We start from the raw sequence: 16,814 nt of genomic DNA, 5'->3' as shown, positions 1-16,814 counted from the left end.
CTCCGTGCGCCGCTTATATCGCTCCTTCATCCGGTTTCGTGACTGGGGTACGCTCACACGCCACCAGCAAATACTGTGACACATTAGAAATTTACTCAATGCCAAAAAATGCCGGTATGGCGCCAGACTCAATGCTATTCTCCCAGTTAACTCTTACAAGAACTGGAAAGCATTTCACCGACTTACTAGCAATCATACAATCCCTTACTACCCAATCCATCACAACAACCTTCCCTTACCAAACGACCTGAGCAAAGTCATTCACGTATTCACGTTTCATCCTATCTCTCCGACATCTTCTCCATCTCTGACGACCCTCACTTTGACTCCTCCCAATTCTGTACTGTCCATGAACGCACAGATACCACAGTCCCACGCCGGCCGAAGTGGCCGTGCGGTTAAAGGCGCTGCAGTCTGGAACCGCAAGACCGTTACGGTCGCAGGTTCGAATCCTGCCTCGGGCATGGATGTTTGTGATGTCCTTAGGTTAGTTAGGTTTAAGTAGTTCTAAGTTCTAGGGGACTAATGACCTCAGCAGTTGAGTCCCATAGTGCTCAGAGCCATTTGAACCGTGTGAACCACAGTCCCACTCCTGGCTCCCTACTTCCGGCACTTGAACAACATACCAGAAACAGAATTAAATACCCCAATCACAGAACAGGACATAACACGAGTACTTCACAGAAAACGCAACACATTTCCTGGTCACGACCGTGTTACTTATCGCCACCTCAAAAAAAGGCCAGCTCCTTTTTCTTAACCCTTGCAACTCTGCATACTACTCTCTTCTCCACAGGCTACTATCTGAACCTGTGGAAAACCTCCAGAATCCTACTTCTCCTCAAACCAATTAAACCCTCCAATGATACCTCCTCATACCACCCCATCTCCCTTACCTCAGCATTTAGTAAGGTCTCTGAATCGATCCTCTCCATACGCATCCACCACCATATACACCAACACCATCTGCTTCCTGTCACCCAGTCTGACTTCCGTCGCTCCATCTCTGCAGATGATAAACTCCTGTACCTCACCCATCACCTATTCCAACATCTCAACAACCCTAAGCCTGCCGTCTTTGTCTCTCTTAACCTCAAGAAAGCATTAGACTGTGTACGGCATTCTGGTCTCCTTTCCCAACTCCAGACTTAGCATTTCCAGTGAACTATTTCCGCCTTATTGCATCCTTCCGGTCCAATCGCCCATCCTATGTCTTTGTTAACAACATCAGTTCCTGTACCTCCCACCCCATTGCAGGAGTGCCTCAAGATTCCATTCTCTCCCCTCTCCTTTACCTCTTACAGGCTGTCGACACACCAAAACAACCCCCTTCCCATCCACCTCCTTCAATATGCTGATGACAACGCTTTCCTCGCCCTGTATCCTATGCTCCAGAAATCTCAACGATCCACCTAAATCCATCTCAACCAGTTTACTTGCTGGTGTAACCAAACGCTCCTTAAGATTACTCCCTCCGAAACCCAGACAATAAATACTGGACGCACTACCCACACGCACCATCTCCATGATTTCTAACTACCATTTATGGCCGTCTGATCCAGCTAACTAACGCATTAAAATGCTTTTGACTAGCCTTTGACAGACAATTGATGTGGAAACTTGTCCTGGTAACTATCCAACAAAAAGCACACAACAGAGTAAAACAACCAAAACCACCAACTGGCCGAACAAGGGCACTGCATCCCTCCACTGTCCATCCTATGTACAAATCCCTAGTCCACCATGTTCTTTGCCATGCAAATGATGCCTGGATCTCCGTGCCTCGTAAGTTCTATAAGTCCCTCTAGATCCTAGAACGCTATTCTCTCCACCTCGCTTTCCACATGCCCTTACCTTTCCCCACAGGGATCCTTTACCAACTCATTAATTTCTCACCTCTGTTGGCTCACATTAAACACCTCTCTATAACGTACACTAACTGTAAACTGGACTCCAACAATCCTACTAACTCTAGATCTAACCTACACTATGCCGGCCGGTGTGGCCGAGCGGTTCTATGCGCTACGGTCTGGAACCGCGCGACCACTGCGGTCGCAGGTTCGAATCCTGCCTCGGGCTTGGATGTGTGTCATGTCCTTCGGTTGATGTATCCATCTAGGAAACTGCTGTAGTTCTAATTTCTAGGAGACTGATGACCTCAGAAGTTAAGTCCCATAGTGCTCAGAGCCATTTTAACCGCATCCTACACTATCAAACCCCTCCCCCTCCTACAGCTTCCTCTTCCTTCACTCATCCTACCACACTTTATCGCTTTCCCCCTCTCTGCCATCCCCAACCCCTATTCTCTCTCCAATACCGGTTGCTCCTCTCCTCTTGTCCCCCACAGCCACCCCTGTCTAGTCGCCAGGTCCTCCAACTTTGCTGTCGCCATCACCACTACTCCCCTACCCACCATCCTTTTCATCTACAATCCAACGTCCCAGGGCAGATCCTTTACCTAGTTCTGGTGGAAGTGAATGGTGCTCCGTTTTTAATGGTCAGTGTATCTTCTGTCGTCTTCGGCGTATTTCATGGTTTTTCCAGTGTTTCGTGTTCAAGTGTGTCTCAAGTGTTTTTATCTGTGCTGATATCCACATTTTTACCACTATTTTTAAACAATTCATGCTGATAGCATTACATTATTTTCATTTTTACCATTCATGTCACCCCTTCAGTTATTTTAAATTTAAAATACATGTGTCTCCTTGTTTTTAGTTTTTATCCTCTATGTTAAAATCTACTGCCTAAAGAATGGGTTATTTGTACCGCTGCCAGTTCACATGGGGAGATGGGGGTGAAATAACAATAAAAAAACGGTGATATGCATACATGTCGGAGGATTTTAAAGTCTGAGATGTGCTGAAGCAAAATGAAACTGGTTTATTATTTCCACCATTTCTTTAATGCACTACTGTCTACATGACAGATTTGTGCAGTTCTGTGTATAAACTCTGTGTCTGAATTTTGTATTCTTGCAACTTCTGTAGTACCACTTGAAAATGGTCGAAAGAACGACGTTTCAATTATAAAATAAATAACTTATACAGTCAAAGGCAAACATGATATCTGATTTCGGCTCTTCAGAAATAATGAGCTGCCATTCTCCCACAGAGTTCAAGACGTCATAAAGCTGAAGAGTGGACACACCTTTATTATAGAATACTAACACGTGTACAGTTAGCTTTGATCAGATAGTGTATGTCCAAAAGACTAACAAAATTGAAACACGAACATCCTGACAATATCACAACAACACAAATGTAGCAAAATACATTCACGTTCGGGGAAAAAAGCAGAACATCCAGAACGACTAGAGATAGGACATTTATATTCACACGACGTGTACATTAGTTTGTTCTGCAGAAATTATTAGCATTTTAGTCAGCCATGGGCCCTGATAACTTGTTCTGTGGATAATAGCATTGATGCGTATAAGACAGGAATGGTGTACTGTGGTAGAGATATTCATGCTCAATTCACCTTGTTCCAGAGTTCATCTGTGGTGGTTGGTATTGGGTTACAGCACTGCAACCGTCGTTTCACCATATCCCACACATTTTCGATTGGCGACAAGTCACGTGATCTGGTGAGGCAAGACAAAAGGCCGATGTCCTGTGACACCGAGAAGGCACGTGTTCGTGCAGCAGCATGTGGAAGTGCATTGTATTGCTGAAGAATGGCGCCTGGGGTATTGTGCAGAAAGGGTATGGCTATGGGCCACAGGATGTCATTCACGTAAGTCGCACAGTCACAGGGCCCTGGACACGCACCAACTGTGATTTGTGATTGTACCCAATAGTACCCCACACCATAAGGCCTTGAGTGGCTCAGTATGTCTTGTGCGAATGCAGTCACAGTGATGCCGCTCTCCCTGCGTGTAGTGAACCAAAATACTTCCATTATTTTCGAAAAACAGAACCTGGATTCGTCTAAAAACACTGTTTGATGCCATTCCTGTCCCCAATGACGTCGTTCCATACACTACTGCCATCTAGCATTTTTATGCACTTTCGGCAAAGGTAGGCAGAGGAGTGGACAATAAGCATGTAACCCAGGCCGTAATAAACGGCGATGGGCTGTCAGTCCTAATAGTGTGCGAAGTGTTACACTGATCTACTGTTGCGCCAGGTTCGACGAGGACGCAATGTCGTTCGAATGAGATGTCGATCGTCTCAGTGTATGGTCTGGGTGGTGCGACCTGACCCATCTCTTCGTGTTCTACAGCCTTCCGTGAACCCTTCTGCACGCACCCGTTGCACTGCCGACACACTTCGTCCCGCAAGATCAGCAGTTTCCTAGGTGGATACATCACATTCTCTCATGCCAAAAACGCGCACTCGTCCGAACTCACTGATTTGACAGTACGGTTCTAGCATACGTCTGCGAGGCATCCTGCACGTTTGCTCGGTTTATAGCGACAACGAGAGCCACAGGAATATTTTTATCAGTGGGTGGTACTGCGCCGCGATATCGACGTTGACGTTGCACGCGCTGGCTGCCATGGTTCAAATGCTAATCATCTCTGCAGAACATGTCCTGTGAATATGAACATCCTATTTCCAGTTGTTCAAGGTGATCTGTTTTTTTTTAATGAGTGTACAATAACTTCTAAAATATTCACTCACCTTGTAAGAGATTCTTGCCGGCACATAATTTAAAAAGTCCTTGACTATTTTGTAAGTTTTTCATCTTCTTCATCTTCTGATACTAAGACGGTTGTGTAAGCATAAGAATACGATGTTGACTCGATTACACTCTTTGAAATTCTGAAGGGATAAAATGCATTGATCGAAAAGTTACCTACAACTTGTACAGAAATCAAGCTGCTGATACAAGAGTCGAACTGCATGAAAGTTAGGGAGTAGTGGAGTAGCGACTCAGACAGGGTTTTTGCCTATCCACAATTTTATTCAACCTGTTCATCGATCAACTAGTGAAGGAAAACAAGAAGAAATTTAAAAAAAATTAAAATTCACGGAGAACAAATAAAAATTTTATCCTTTGCTGTTACACTGTAATTCTGCATAAGAAGCAAATGACTTGTAAGAATAGTTTAACCGAGCCTTTGTTCAAGAGGTTCTAAGACAGATGTAAACATAGGAAAAAAGGGCAATGGAGCATAGTCGAATCAGATAAAGCGATACTGAGGAAATTAGTTTAGCAAATGAAACAGTACAAGTAGTAGTAGATAAATTTTGCTATTTGACAGGAAAATAACTGACACTGGTCGAAAAACAGAGAATATACAAATACTGCCTGGTTTTAGTTCAAATGGTTCAAATGGCTCTAAGCACTATGGGACATAGCATTGGCGGTCATCAGTCCCCTAGACTTAGAACTACTTAAACATAACTAACCTAAGGCTATTACCCACAGCCAAGCGCGAGGCAGGATTCGAAACTGTGACCGTAGCAGCAGAGCGTTTCCGGACTAAAGCGCCTAGAACCGCTCGGCCACAACGTCCGGCCTCGTTTTATTAGAAATTTCATTTCTAAAAAAGAGAAGTTCATTATAGTCGAACGTAAATTAAGAGTGTTAGGAAGACTTTCCTCTTGCTATTTGTCATGCGTTTGTGGGCAGTGGATAAATATAGTGATAAGTGAAGAGGAAATAAATATAATTGGAAGGAAAATATATTTCTAACTAAAGGTAGCAATATGTTGATAAGAGACATCCAAATGCATCAAGAAAAAGTTAATTTAATAATTGAGAGATGGGTGTAGGTGGGTGGGTTGGTGGGATGGGTCAGTAGAACTTGTAGAGAAATGAAATGGATTGTCTGCACTGAGCAGGTTCAAATAGATGGACGTTACAGTAATTATACAGATATGACGAGACCTTCTCAGAACACTCTGGCGGAAAGAGCTGTATGAGACCAGCCTTCAGGCTGAAGACTGTAACAACAACAACTACCACACGCTACACATATAGTTTTTAATTCCAATGTGCTCTGTATTTACTGACTTAATTCTTTTTGTAATCATCAGACGTGCCACTAACGGAATATCCTGCTGGCTGCAAGCTTTGTACACAAATGCCAATAATAATAACGAGAATTAATATACCAGTACATCCCTGAAATATCCTACCACACTATTCGTGGGGATGTGCCTTCCAAATGTCATACAGAGTGAGAAATGATTTTGGATGGTAATAATTACGAATCATGCGACGTGTCGGCAAGAAATATGTGTTGTTTGAATGGGCGTGAGCCAGTGTTTCAGAATATTGCCGTTAGATGCCATTCAAAACGTCTTCTCAGTTTGCAGTCAGTTAGAAGAAAGATTGCGTCATCTCGACAAAATGAGTTTTTTGTGCTGCAGTTTGCAAAGTGTGAGTCAGTAATTTTGGTCCAGCGTGCTTTTCGTCTGCGGTTTGGGCCTGACCCGCCAGCACCCAAAATAATTCGTCGTTGGTGTCACCAGTTTGAAGACACGGAACGCTTGTGCAAAGCTAAGACTCCAGCGCGACCTCACACTTCTGATGGCATGGTGGAAAGAGTTCGGCAAACATTTGAGCGAAGTCTACGGAAATCTGCTCGCCGCGCGAGCGAGAACCAGAAATTCGTCATACGACCGTCTAGCTAGTGTTAAGGTGTCGTTTTTTTCTATAAACCACGCAGATTACAATTAGTGCAAACTCTGCTGGTTGGGGACAACAGGAAACGTGCTGACTTCAGCAATGCTCTGCTAGAGGACATGATGGCGATGCATTTTTACCATGGTTAATTTTCAGTGATGATACAACATTTCGTTTTAGCGTTAAAGCAAACAGACATATGTGGTCTCCAGAATCCTCATGGCGTTATTGAACACGAAAGAAACTCACCCACAGTGAACGTTTTTGTGTTATTACTCATGAAAAAGTGTACGGTTCCTCCTTGTTTGAGAAAAACACAGTGATTGGAATGAGCTGTCTTCAGACCCTGCAGAACTGGCTTTTTCCACAACTTCAGAAGGACCCCAATGACTACGGTTTCGAAGAGGATGGAGCCCCATCACACCGGCACAACAACGTACGTCTGATTCTCAATGACACTCTGCCTCAACGCTGGACAGAGGGAACATTGCCTTGCCCTCTTGGCCTCAAAGAGCGCCAGACACGACCAAATGAGGCTTTTCCCTGTGGCTCTATGTGAAGCAAAGTGTGTTCATATCGCCTTTACTTCGTGGCACAGAAAAAGTGAAGGACAGAATAACAGCCGCCATAACATCTGTAGAAGCAGATACACTGTGTAAAATTTATGACGAATTAAGGAATCTTCTAGATGTTGTTCGTGCTGCTACTGGTGTATACACAGAGCATTTTTAATAGCATATCTAAAAATTTAATATTTTTGTGTTTTGCAAGTGATCACATGTTTGTAGTATGTTTTTATCAATAAATATGAAGTTTTGAAATCAGGTCATTCATTTTGAAACAGCGAATAGTGCTTTGGTTACCTCTGTGTTTAGCCGAGAGTTACGAGAACATCCCTCACACATTCTCCCTGGTCAGTGCAGAGGGTGAGTGGAACGCGTGCGGTGAGTTTGCTTCCGCTGTGCGGAGCGCAGCGGCCGACAGCATCTGCTGTCGAAGGCGGCTGAGGCACGGCTACCGGTCACATGCCCGATAACCAATTCCCTCCCTCCTTCCTATCTACGCTCTCGCTCTCTTTCTGCCACTGCCAGCCTATCGGCCATGCTCCACCATAAATTAGCAGAACTCTCCCTATCTCAGCAGCGTCCAACTTTCCTTGCTAAAGCCGGTGGTATTCCAGCAGGAATCATAAATCATTATAATACATAAACTTTACAGCAGTATAGTTCAGAACTGCGTCTTTATGACAGAATAACGCTGTGGATCGCACTGGGGCTAGAAATTAGACTTTTGTCACAAATAACCAAGACGAAGCTTCATTTCAATACTCACTCCTCTGTGCATTATGTTACGTATGAAGCGGAACTATGGGCCTCATGGAAAATGGGTGACCCGGCTGAGTCACGCAATTTGACTCTTAGTCGGATCACAAGGTGTGACCATTAATTGCACGCGTTGATCACGTAGGCTGACGTGAGGATCAATGAACTATACTTGACGTTATGTATCTGGAACATGTTAGGTGATTAGAAAGTTAGCAGACAGGAATACAATTAAATACTTTGCTTTAATTCAGCATCAGCTGTGAGCGTCGATCTTGACTTTGTACAATAATATTTACAAGTGCAGTTATAGACTGAACTGCGAATACTTCTTTACAATTCTGATTGCTTCACACATATAGATCAATTGTCAATGCATAAATTGTATGTGGCGCCTGGCTAGGTCGTAGCTACTGACTTAACTGAAAGCTATGCTAACTAGCGTCTCTGCAACTGAGATCTCTAAAGCTATAACAAGTAGACCATTCCTATCAAAGTCGGCTGTAGAACTGGCCAGTGCGCTAGCTTGTCTCGTGAGACCAGCCGAGCGGCGGCGCTCGGTCTGCTAGCGTCGAATGTGGCGACTGGCGTGTCCGATGTGTACTGACGGACCGCCGCCGATTTGAAGCCTACAACCTAGCAAGTGTGGTGCCTTGCGGTGACACCACCCATTATCACATAGTATAAGGTTACATGTACCTTATCGGGAGGGGAGGCACCGAGCATTTCACTTCCATGCACAAACTAGGCGTACTGCCTTAGAAAAAAGAAAACCGTAATCGTCTTGTAATATTTTCATTGTGCTCCAATGAGCCAAACCGTTATGACTATTGCTTAATAGAGTGTTGATCTACATTCGGAACTCAGTACAGCAGTGGTCCTACGAGTATTGGATCAGTGTATTCGACAAGGGCTCGGTATATTTCGGCGGCGTATGGCATCACATGAGGGTCACGGAGTTCTCGTAAGTTATGGCCAGGTGGTTTCTGAGAGCGGAGCTGGCACACAATAGCGTCCCAGGTGTGTTCCGTCGGGATCAGATCAGACGAATTTAGTGGGCATGACATTGACGTAAGTTCAGTATCACGCTTCTGAAACCACTGTATCACGACTCTATGCGACACTGTCAGCTATCCTACTGTAAGATGACTTCGCCGTTGGGGAATACAGCAAGAAAGAAGGGATCTAGGTGGTCCACAATAAAGTTCACGTAGTCTCTAGCTTGAAGGCGTCTTCGATTACTACAAGTCCCATTGAAGCCCAGATGAATATCCCCCATAGAATAACCAGTGGAAAAATGCTCCTATTGGAGAACAAAAAATGCGAATATATTCCTGAAACTTCCGAGCAGATTAAAACTGTGTGCCGGACCGAGACTCGAACTCGGGACCTTTGCCTTTCACGGGCAACTGCTCTACCAACTGAGCTACCCAATCACGACTCACGCCCCGTCCTCACAGCTTTACTTCCGCCACTACCTCGTCTGCTACCTTCCAAACTTTACAGAAGCTCTCCTGCGAACCTTCCAGAAATAGCACTCCTGAAAGAAAGGATATTGCGGAGACACGTCTTACCCACAGCCAGGGGGATCTTTCGAGAATGAGATTTTCACTCAGCTGCTGATATGAAATTTGCTGGCAGACGGGGCGTGAATCGTGCTTGGGTAGCTCAGTTGGTTGAGCAATTGCCCCCGAAATTCACAGTGCCGTAGACACTGGCGAGCAGATTGATGCCGTATTCCTGGACTTCAGGATGGCATTTGATACGGTTCCGCACTTACGTTTAGTGAAAAAAATACGAGCTTACGGAATATCGGACCAGGTTTGTGATTGGATTCAGGATTTCCTAGAAGAAAGAACACAACATGTCATTCTTAACGGTTCAAAATCTGCAGATGTAGAGGTAATTTCGGGAGTACCGCAAGGAAGCGTGATAGGACCTTTATTGTTTACAATATACATAAATGACTTAGTTGACAACATCGGTAGCTCCGTGAGGCTATTTGCAGATGACACGGTTGTCTACAAGAAAGTAGCAACATCAGAAGACTCGTACGTACTCCAGGAAGACCTGCAGAGGATTAATGAATGGTGCGACAGCTGGCAGCTTTCCCTAAACGTAGATAAATGTAATATAATGCGCATACATAGGGGCAGAAATCCATTCCAGTACGATTATGCCATAGGTGGTAAATCATTGGAAGCGGTAACGACCGTAAAATACTTAGGAGTTACTATCCGGAGCGATCTGAAGTGGAATGATCACATAAAACAAATAGTGGGAAAAGCAGGCGCCAGGTTGAGATTCATAGGAAGAATTCTAAGAAAATGTGACTCATCGACGAAAGAAGTAGCTTACAAAACGCTTGTTCGTCCGATTCTTGAGTATTGCTCATCAGTATGGGACCCTTACCAGGTTGGATTAATAGAAGAGATAGACATGATCCAGCGAAAAGCAGCGCGATTCGTCATGGGGACATTTAGTCAGCGCGAGAGCGTTACGGAGATGCTGAACAAGCTCCAGTGGCGGACACTTCAAGAAAGGCGTTACGCAATACGGAGAGGTTTATTATCGAAACTACGAGAGAGCACATTCCGGGAAGAGATGGGCAACATATTACTACCGCCCACATATATCTCGCGTAATGATCACAACGAAAAGATCCGAGAAATTAGAGCAAATACGGAGACTTACAAGTAGTCGTTCTTCCCACGCACAATTCGTGAATGGAACAGGGAAGGGGGGATCAGATAGTGGTACAATAAGTACCCTCCGCCACACACCGTAAGGTGGCTCGCGGAGTATAGATGTAGATGTAGATGTAGAAAGGTGAAGGTCCCGAGTTCGAGTCTCGGTCCGACACACAGTTTTAATCTGCCAGGAAGTTTCATATCAGCGCACACTTCGCTTCAGAGTGAAAATCTCATTCTGGAAAGATCCCCCAGGCTGCGGCTAAGCCATGTCTCCGCAATATCCTTTCTTTCAGGAGTGTTAGTTCCGCAAGGTTCGCAGGAGAGCTTCTGTAAAGTTTGAAAGGTAGGAGACGAGGTACTGGCGGACGTAAAGCTGTGAGGACGGGGCGTGAGTCGTTCTTGGGTAGCTGAGTTGGTAGAGCACTTGCCCGCGACAGGCAAACGTCCCGAGTTCGCTTCTCGGTTCGGCACACAGGTTTAATCTGCCAGGAAGTTTCATATCAGCGCACACTCCGCTGCAGAGTGAAAATCTCATCCTGGAATGTATTCCTGTTTATTAAAAAGACTCTGCCAAAAAATGGAGTACCAGCCGCCTCATTCTACTACTTTAGCGTCTTTAAAAATTTTCCCAAAAATTTTGGCATCTGAACATATTCGCCCTTTTTTCTAATTTTCAACCCACTTGGAACTCCCACAAGCTCCCCTAACTGTAACTCACTCACAGCCGCCAGTCCATCGTTGTCGCTAATATCCATCCAGTACCAGCACCCACTTCTGTCTCATTCATTCAGCCCAGCTCATTGTCATTATCTCTTCGGGCCTCTCTGTCATTTTCTCCTGTATCACAGCCACAGTCCTCTTAGTTCTGTGCTGTCTCCTGTCACTGTCACTGTTTCCATCTTGCTCTCTTTTACTGCTAATATCTCATTTCTTCCGTCCTACTGCTGCTGCCTCTTCTCAGGGTCACTATCTCTCTCTTCCTTGCTGTGGTTGTCATGTACTCAGTCTCTCATTATCACTGGCTCTCGCCAATTCCACTTTCTCTTTCTCCCCCATGGTAATGTCTCCTTCACTCTTTGCCTGGCACTGTCCTGTCACTGTCAGCTATGTTTCAGTACCACTGTGTCCCTTCTCTCTCCCACAGCGCCGGTGTCTCCTTCGCACTTTCTGTAACACAGACACTATCTACTACCTTCCAGCATTTATTAACTTTCCGTCTCTTTACCGCTGCCACTGTCTTCCTCTCTCTCAGCATAGAAAAGCGCTAATATGTTCGTACTCCAGAATTTTTCGGATAATTTTTTAAAAGAGCTAAGAAAGGTACACTACTGGCCATTAAAATTGCTACACCACGAAGATGACGTGCTACAGACGCGAAATTTAGCCGACAAATTTAGCTGAAATGAGGGAAGTTTCAAACCGATTTCTCACACACAAGCAGCAGTTGACCGGCGTTGCCTGGTGAAACGTTGTTGTGATGCCTCGTGTATGGAGGAGAAATGCGTACTATCACGTTTCCAGCTTTGATAAAGGTCGGATTGTAGCCTGTCGCGATTGTGGTTTATCGTATCGCGACATTGTTGCTCGCGTTGGTCGAGATCCAATGACTGTCAGCAGAATATGGAATCGGTGGGTTCAGGAGGGTAATACGGAACGCCGTGCTGGATCCCAACGGCCTCGTATCACTAGCAGTCGAGATGACAGGCATCTTATCCGCATGGCCGTAAAGGATCGTGCAACCACGTCTCGATCCCAGAGTCAACACATGGGGACGTCTGCAAGACAACAACGATCTGTATTAACAGTTCGACGCGGTTTTTAGCAGCGTAGACTATCAGCTCGGAGACCATGGCTGCGGTTACCCTTGACACTACATCACAGACAGGAGCGCCTGGGATGGTGTACTCAACGACGAAGCTGGGTGCAAGAATGGCAAAACGTCATTTTTTCGGATCAATCCAGGTTCTGTTTACAGCACCATGATGGTAGCATCCGTGTTTGGCGACATCGCGGTGAACGCACGTTGGAAGCGTCTATTCGTCATCGCCATACCGGCGTATCACGCGGCGTGATGGTAAGGGGTGCCATTGGTTACCTCTTGTTCGCACTGACAGCACTTTGAACAGTGGACGTTACATTTCAGATGTGTTACGACCGGTGGTTCTACCCTTCATTCGATCGCTGCTAAACCCTACATTTCAGCAGATTAATGCAGGACTGAATGTTGCAGGTCCTGTACGGGCCTTTGTGGATACAGAAAATGTTCAGTTGCTGCCCTGACCACCAACTGAAAACGTCTGGTCAATGATGGCCGAGTAACTGGCTCGTGGCAATACGCCAGTCACTACTTTTGATGAACTAAGGTATTACGTTGAAGCTGCATGGGCAGCTGTACCTGTACACGCCATCCAAGCTCTGTTTGACTCAATTTTAATGTCCAGTAGTGTAGAATGAGGCAGCTGGTATTCCACTTTTCAAATAAACAGGAACTTATTGCATTTTTTGTGCTCGGATAGGAGCATTTTTGTTATGGTTCCCTTCTTTTACTTTCTGTAGCAGGGCGTGTAACTTATGTGAAAAGAATCGTATTGTTCAGTAAAATTAAGTTAGTTAACTTATGTGAAATTGAAATGTGGTAAAACCAGTTTTACCCCTCAGAACGGACTTGATCTACAAAAACATTTGCATTTTGCTTCAGTACCACAGCATGGATTACCAGTATGTAAACGGAGACATTTTATAGCACATCTCTCCGTGGTACGTCGCTTTATAAACTACATTTTTGCCTTAAACTGGACTTTACGCGTGCGTTATACGTTTGCAGGTAGGTTAACACTGAATATACAGAAAGTTTCCAAGGTCGTCTGAGCTCGCAAAAACAGAAAAATACTATTTCTTGGGTTTTTCGAAGGAACGACCCATGAACTAATGGCCCCTCCATAACCTCTGTGAAACACACCGTAAATCACATCAAAAGCAAAAAGAACCAACCGATTTGTTCCATTTGCCTAAACAGAGGGAAGTGAGTAATATTCATACTTTTGCCGTGTGCTTTAGGATAGTGACACTAAGACGATCCTTTAATTGTTAAACAAATAGTTCCTAGCTCAAGTGCTATCAGAAACACTTGACCCTATCTTTTATCACCAACAAAACACGAAGTATGACCACTGGAGAACGCCGTTTTTATGCACGGCGTTTTGGAACATGTTTGGTACGAACGCTGTCGCATGCATACCGATGCTGTCCCCACGGTTCTTCTGCGGAACCACAGGATCAGCTACTGGCACTGAATAGCGTGCCCTGGCACAAGAGTGCCTTCACCGCACTGCATTGTGTAATAAGATTGCCGCATCTTTCCGCTTAGCTTACTTTACATAGCGGGCGAGCCTCCAACCTCCACGTTCTTACACTTTGTCAGTGTATGTTTACTTGCTGGCACGTTTTTACGTAAGGAGTGTCCAAAATTATAAAAGCGTCCAGTCAGGAAAATATAAAATCTAAAAACCGTTGCTAGAAAATAAAGTTAAGAATTCAAACGGTGGAAAACATGTTCGGGAACATGTGAAAATTAAGAATTTTATAAAATTTCTTTCGTGACGTTCATGAAATTCGTAATGCATTTGCGTAGTCTTATGTAAAATACACTCCTGGAAATTGAAATAAGAACACCGTGAATTCATTGTCCCAGGAAGGGGAAACTTTATTGACACATTCCTGGGGTCAGATACATCACATGATCACACTGACAGAACCACAGGCACATAGACACAGGCAACAGAGCATGCACAATGTCGGCACTAGTACAGTGTATGTCCACCTTTCGCAGCAATGCAGGCTGCTATTCTCCCATGGAGACGATCGTAGAGATGCTGAATGTAGTCCTGTGGAACGGCTTGCCATGCCATTTCCACCTGGCGCCTCAGTTGGACCAGCGTTCGTGCTGGACGTGCAGACCGCGTGAGACGACGCTTCATCCAGTCCCAAACATGCTCAATGGGGGACAGATCCGGAGATCTTGCTGGCCAGGGTAGTTGACTTACACCTTCTAGAGCACGTTGGGTGGCACGGGATACATGCGGACGTGCATTGTCCTGTTGGAACAGCAAGTTCCCTTGCCGGTCTAGGAATGGTAGAACGATGGGTTCGATGACGGTTTGTGTGGTGTCACCGCTAGACACCACACTTGCTAGGTGGTAACTTAAATCGGCCGCGGTCCTGTAGTACATGTCGGACCCGCGTGTCGCCACTGTGTACTCGCAATCCTAGCGCCACCACATGGCAGGTCACAAGACATGGACTTGACCTCGCCCCAGTTGTACGGACGACATAGCTTGCGACAAGACGTATCACGTCTTCCTCTCATTTGCCGAGAGACAGATTAAATAGCCTTCAGCTAGTCCATCGCTACTACCTAGCAAGGCGCCATGTGTATCATTGCTAATTGCTTACTACTATGCAAGAGATGTATTTCAACAAGAACAAGACTACATTAAAGTTAAGTATATTAAAATCTCTCTTCTTTTCTTTATAGTTTTCATCCAGTCTCCTGTTTCAGAATTTACGCCCGTCTGCGTTAGTTTCGCGTGCACCTAGCCACTCATTGTGTCGAGACCTTAGGGAATCGACACAACAATATTTTGGCGCCGAGGAGGGATGCCGCGCCCACGTTGCAGTCTTTGTGTTATACTTGCTCTAATTTGCTTGTGTCATGGCTTCGCCGCATTCTCCAGATGTACTGTCCGAATTTTTTCGCTTGCAGAATCAGCAGACGCAGGCGTTATTGGAAGCCCTTGGACAGCTCGTCCAGGGTCAACGTGCGCTGCAAACCGATGCGGCGGCAGCCGCTTCTTCGCTACCGCAGCCACACAACGCTGTCGCACCGCCATTTAGGCCCTTTGAGGCCACAACCGAAAGCTGGACTGAGTGGGCCGATCAGTTCAACTTCCACCTCACTGCTTATGGAATTCAAGGTAAAGAGCGGCAGCCGTTTTTGCTTTCTTGTGTCGGTGTGTCTACCTACCGTGTGATAGTGAAATTGTTTCCCCGACGCGACGTAGCAACTCTGTCCTACGAAGAAATTTTGTCTGCTTTGGATGCCTATTTCAAAGAAACAGTAAATGTAGTTGCCAAACGGTATACGTTTTTTCGTACAAAACGTACGGCCGGTCAGACTAACAGGGAGTGGGTAGCAACTTTGCAAGGCCTTACTAGAGACTGCGCGTTTGCCTGTGAATGTGGCCTCCCATATTCAGATACTATGGTGCGTGATGCAATTGCACAGAACGTTTCTGATGTTCGCATAAGGGAACAGATTTTGAAGCTAGTTAATCCCTCCCTGCAACAAGTGATAGACATATTGGACAGGCAAGACACACTTGACTTTGCTCAGGCATCATTTGAAACTTCGCCAGCCGTGTGTCACATTAATCGGCCCGCCCGGCCCGCTGCACGGGACGCTAAGCGGCCCTCGCGCCCGACTTCGCTGCGGCCGCCTAGCTTGCAACCACGTGCGCCGCGTAAGCAAGCAAATGCAGTGCAATCTTGCCCGCGGTGTGCAACTAGACATTCGCGTGAAAATTGCCCGTCACGCCAAGCTATTTGCTTTTACTGCCAAAAGAAAGGACATGTACAAAGTGTTTGCCAGAAAAAGCTTAGAACAGACAATCGCAATAATTCCAGGCCTTTTGCTTCGCGCCGGAATCGAACCCAGGACAATCAGGCTCGTGGACCTTCGCCCATGGACATCCATGTAGTTCATTCCCACCCGTCCAGTGACACTTTAGCTAACAGTGACTGTGTTCGTCCCACCCAAAGTGTGCGTCGACGTCGCCGGAAATCCCGTAAAGTCGCAAGTGCTTCTGTACCTGTCTCAGTTCACATTGCACGAGACAGTCCCTCTTGTCGTCAACAAGACAATAAACTTTTTGTGGACTTAGACTTTGCAGGAAACGTGATACCATTCCAGCTCGATACCGGAGCTGCAGTTTCATTGCTCAATCACGACACATACAAACAACTGGGCAAACCGCCATTGCGTGCCGCAAATGTTACGTTAACTAGTTACTCAGGACAGCATATACCTGTGTTAGGACAGTGCAGCCTTATTGCAACATACGAGGGACAGACAAAACTTGTATCATTTTACGTTCTTCGTTCCTCTAGTGCAGTGAACTTGTTTGGTTTAGATTTGTTTCAATTGTTTAATATGTCTATTGTA

Source organism: Schistocerca nitens, chromosome 5 (assembly GCF_023898315.1).
Source record: "Schistocerca nitens isolate TAMUIC-IGC-003100 chromosome 5, iqSchNite1.1, whole genome shotgun sequence".
In the NCBI taxonomy this organism is placed as follows: Eukaryota; Metazoa; Arthropoda; class Insecta; order Orthoptera; family Acrididae; genus Schistocerca; species Schistocerca nitens.
Note: the sequence above shows the minus strand (reverse complement) of the source record.